General features: G+C 45.2%; 1 protein-coding gene across 1 annotated transcript in view; it reads right to left on the reverse strand.

Annotated features, from left to right (window-relative positions):
• Positions 1–1,468, reverse strand: part of LOC141014374 (5'-AMP-activated protein kinase subunit gamma-1-like) — a 29,772-nt gene extending 28,304 nt beyond the window's left edge. Inside the window, exons 1-2 of the mRNA XM_073488113.1 lie at positions 1,403–1,468; positions 1,207–1,316 (exon numbers count right to left, since the gene is read on the reverse strand). The gene's annotated coding sequence lies outside the window, so the exon portion shown is untranslated. The remainder of the gene's footprint in view (positions 1–1,206; positions 1,317–1,402) is intronic.
• Positions 1,469–5,000: the final 3,532 nt, after the last annotated feature.

Below are 5,000 nucleotides of genomic sequence, written 5' to 3' on the forward strand. Positions count from 1 at the left end.
GTGTCCTTTAATAAAAGCAACAGCTAAGCCGATTTCTTCCCTCTAATAGAATCTAAATTGATTTTTGATTCGATAATCTTTGAACTAAACAAACTGCCAACAAGTTACACTGTCACCACACACACACACACACACACACACACACACACACACACACCATCCTCATGATAACTTCTTCTTTGTTCACACTCTAACCTGATGACATCACGCACACACAGGACGATTTGTCCTTTTGATAAAGTGGGACAACATTCACCTGGTAAACACACAAGCTTCAGTGTGACTGTCAGGTTTCCCTAAACTAAGCTCAACTTTAATCCCAGTCTAAATGAAGTCCAGCTTGTTTCAGCACTGATGACTGCAGCTCACATGTGATTAAATGTCTTCTATATATTATCTGTTTGAAATGTTGATGCTTTTAAAAATGAAGCTAAAAGGGTGAAAGTTCAGTTTTAGTTCATCAGGACATTAAAACAAAAAAGTAAAGTGCACATAAAGTGCAGCCATTAGCCAGAATAATCTGCCCAGAGACTGTCCCTGTGTGTGTGTGTGTGTGTGTGTGTGTGTGTGTGTGTGTGTGTGTGTGTGTGTGTGTGTGTGTGCGCGCAAGGACACACATTCAAACAGTACAAGGACTCAACTCGTCCTTGTACTGTTTGTCCTGTAATCTGTCTGATTCATGTCTGACACAAAATGGAGTCATTGTTTATGTGTGTGTGTGTGTGTGTGTGTGTGTGTGTGTGTGTGTGTGTGTGTGTGTGTGTGTGTGTGTGTGTGTTTCCTGCAGCAGGTGTGTTGGGGCAGGCTGATGAGTCCTGTGATTGGTACTTCACTTCCTCAAGCTAAATAGTCTGAAAAAAAAAACAGTAACCAGTATAGGCTCCTTCTTTGTCCCCAGACTCCCTTAACAAATGTGTCAGTTTAGTGAGTTGTTGAGTTGGAGACACTTTATAAACTGTGTGAAACTCTGTCTCTGACTGATTCTGACTTATTTGTTCCTTCTTGTAAATTCAGCAAATGTTCTGCATGAACTTCTTTCTGTCTTTGAGCAGAAACATGGAGTCTGTTTGTCTCAGTGATGCTGACAGCAGGACAGCAGGTCTGAACTCTGATAGATTCAACAAAAGGAAGGAGAGACAATACACACACACACACACACACACACACACACACACACACACTCACACACACACACACACACTGTACCTCTGGCCTTGTCTCTCTTGTTGCGGGTGAACAGTTTGATGCTGACGGGAGACGCCGACGGTTGCTGGTTTGAATCCCTGGTCGACCTGAAGATCCCACTGAAGCTGAGCCTGACACACACACACACACACATAAAAAAGTCATGATCTTTTCCTCCTCAGTCTGCTGCAGCCCTTCAGGTGTCAGGTGTGTGTACCTGCGTGGAGACTTGGGGGGAGACTCCTGCTGGGGGGGTCCGCTCTGGTAGGGGAAGGTGGTTTTGGGGGAGCTGGAGGTCCGGGCAGGGGCCGAGCGGGGGCTGGAGGGCCGGCTGAATGGGGGCCGATGGAAGAAGCTCCTGGTGGGGCTGGCAGAGTGGCACAGAGGCTCCCCCTGCAGGACGGGAGGACACGTCACAGCTGCTGGTCATGAGCTGGTTGATCCAACCAATCCCCAGAATAAACATTCACAATGTGCGTATCTGCTAAACATGGAAATGTTTAAACTTTAGATCACTTCATGTTGTGAATTTATATTTCTTTAGGTTCAGTTTCATCTTAAGAAATATATAAACATTTAGCGGCACACAGGACTGAACTCCGGTCTGCTGAATGGAGGCGTTTCAAACAGTCCAGCAGACCACACAGACCCTCCCCTGACGCAGACTGACTGGCTGTTAGTAGTGTCTTCATGTTGGGTTCCTCTCATCATCACACCTGCTGCTGCTGCAACTTCATTTTTAATCACATGCTGACATCTAGTGGATCAGTGGGACTATCACAGGCCTGAGACAGCACCATCCTAATGTAATATAAAGCTGCCATGTCTTAGTCAGTGGCCATTAGAGGTCTCCTGGAAGAAACTCTTATGTTTCACTCATCCAGCCTCCTCCTCACATGGACTTCTCTCGCTCTTTGTGCTGCTACACTAGTGGACCTCAGGTTCACTCAAAATAATTAGTTTCTTAAAACACAGACTGACATGTTGTGTTTCACAGGAATTGAAGCGTTGGCCTCCAGAGGACCGGCCACTGTCAGTAACCACAGCAGATGTAAGCAAAATCCTGCTGACAGTGAATATGAGTGAAGCTGCTGGGTCTGATAACATCCCTGGACGTGTACTAAAAAGTACTTGGTTGCTTGTTTCATTTCCTAAAACAGTGAACTTTGGATCCTGTCAGGACTTGGACCCTGATCTTCTGGGTGGAGGCCATGTGTTGTTCTCGTCTAACCAAGTCAGAGTCTGTGTTTACTTCATACTCCTACACTACAGGGGCACCTCGGTTTCACTTCAAATAAATGCTTTTTCAGAAAAGGGAGTATTGAATTATTGTCTCACACAGGACTTGAACTCTTGTCTCCTGAATGACAGTCCTACCCTAGAACATCCTGACCATCCACGGTCACTGGCTTCTCTGGTCTTTCATATTTTCTTCACATCATTAACAGAAAAGAAAAATGAGACGAGCAGCTCAACAATCAAAAGCTGAAAAACATCCAGAGAGTCCGTCCAAAGTTTTCTCTCTCAGGATCGATGGAGATGAATCTCGACCCGACCCTCTTTGTCTCTCTGCTTCTTTGTGTTCATCAGTACTGAAGATGGTCCAGAGGAGACGTTCGCCGGCTGGCAGCTGGGAGACGTGTGTTCAAACCTCGACCGGGACTACCTGAGGTATGCGACACAAGTGTGTGTGTGTGTGTGTTTGTGTATGTGTGTGTTCAAACAAAATCAAATCAAAACAAAACTAAAACCGTTCAACCCGTCCAAAAACCGCTTTGCGAACGTCGCTCGTAGTGAATTTCCGCCGATTTCATCACAGCCGACCTTCAAGACAACAGCAAAGACCAGGTAAGTCCAGGTGGGTCTCAGCTGGCTTGATCAAAGCCAGCTGAAGAGACATGTTTTTGTGTTTCAAATCTAAATTATTTAGTTACTTATTGTTTTTGATTTATACTAAACAAAGTGCCTAAGATGGAAATGATGAAGGTACAAGTGACTTCAAATTAAAAACGAGTCACCAAACCAGAAACACAGAGGACAGTACTGGAGAGGACACAGCCACCTGGTCCATCACACCTGAGCGAGGGGACGTCTCACGGGACTCGACCCTGGTCCGCTGGGTGAAGGTCCAATGAACCAACGTCACTACAAATATGTTCGAATCATCTGTGCAGCAGAATCCATCAAATGTTTCAACATCAATACGCTGATAAGGAGTTCATTTATTTATGAATGTATTTATTTTATTACCTGTATTAATTGATACTTATTTGCATGTTTCGACTTGAGCGCCACCTTGAGGTGAGTTCGGACAGGAAGAGGAAACACCTGAGTGAACACCTGGCCGTACGTTCTCTCTGTGATGACCTCACAGATGTTCTTTATCAGTCTGTTCTATCAGCTGATTCATGACTCAGCAGCATGTGAGTGATGTCATCAGGCCACCTGCTGCTGACGTCATCACCTGGGTTTTTTTTACCTTCCTGCTGCCGTCTCTCTCTGCTCGGCCTGGATCTCCATCCAGGAAGGGCATCGCAAACACACTCAGGTCCTGCAGACACACAGACGGACTTCATTACAAACACACAAACTGAAATATGAAGCAAAATACACCAAACTCTGCATTCAATGTCAGACTGATGAGCTTTGAAACTCATGACTTCAAATTTAAAGCCAAAATGAAAAATAAATCATCATCATGTTTTATTCTCACAATAATCAGGTCATAATTATTTCAAAAATCAAAGAGGAACAAAGGAAACAGAAACTAAAGACGCTTCACCAAACGGGACTGAACATTACGTGTCGGGAGGAGATGCCTCACCTGAAACTGATCCACATCAGGGCTCCTCCTCCCTGTATGACCTCACCTGTCTCTCTCTCCTTCCCAGCATGCAGGGCACACACCCATACACTTCAAACACCATTGATAATACTGACCTACATACTTTATGTTATTTTTGTATATAGTTGTTTAGTTCGTACAATAAACTCTTCTGTTAACTGACTGAAATCTCGGTGTGGTTTCATATGTTGTCTGAACACAGAGCTGGTTCATGACGACACCATGTTGAACCTGTCAGTGTGAGAAAACACACACAGCAGCAGGAAGTCACAAACATGAATGTTGAGAAATGCTGAGCTCGAGTCTCCTGTTGCATCATGGGAAAGTTTGGAGGGTAAACATGAAGATGGAGAGTCAGCAAAATGTCTGCTGAGGAGAGGACGACTGAAACCAGACACTGTGAGAAGATCTCTCTCTCTGCCTGCCTGTCTGTCTGTGTGTCTCTCTGTCTGTCTGCCTGTCTGTCTGTGTGTCTACCTGTCTGTGTGTCTGTCTGTCTGTGTGTCTGTCTGTCTGTCTGTCTGTCTGCCTGTCTGTCTGTCTGTCTGAGCTGAGCCACATGGTCCTCCTGTTTCCAGTCTTTATGCTAAGCTAACAGCTGCTTGCTGTAGCTTGGTATTGAGCGGACAGACGTGAGAGGAGTCAGTCTGAACATGTGAAGAAGATTTCACTCCATGTTTAAACTTTTCAAAATAAACTTCCTGTCAGGTGATATTTTACTTTGACAGGACGATCTCTTGATGAATCGGCTGACATCAGAGGTCAGAGGTCACACGCTGAGATAACCTTCCTGTGAGGCAGAGACGATCCTCGCTCTGGATTCTTACATGAGTCTGAATATTTCTGGTTGCCATGGGAAACTGACGGCTCGGATGTGGACCGAGAGTGTCCACCCACACACACACACCCCCCCCCCACACACACAAACACACACACACACACACACACACAAATGTTCTACTACAACGGA

The sequence above is a fragment of the Pagrus major genome, chromosome 19, assembly GCF_040436345.1.
Source record: "Pagrus major chromosome 19, Pma_NU_1.0".
NCBI lineage: Eukaryota > Metazoa > Chordata > Actinopteri > Spariformes > Sparidae > Pagrus > Pagrus major.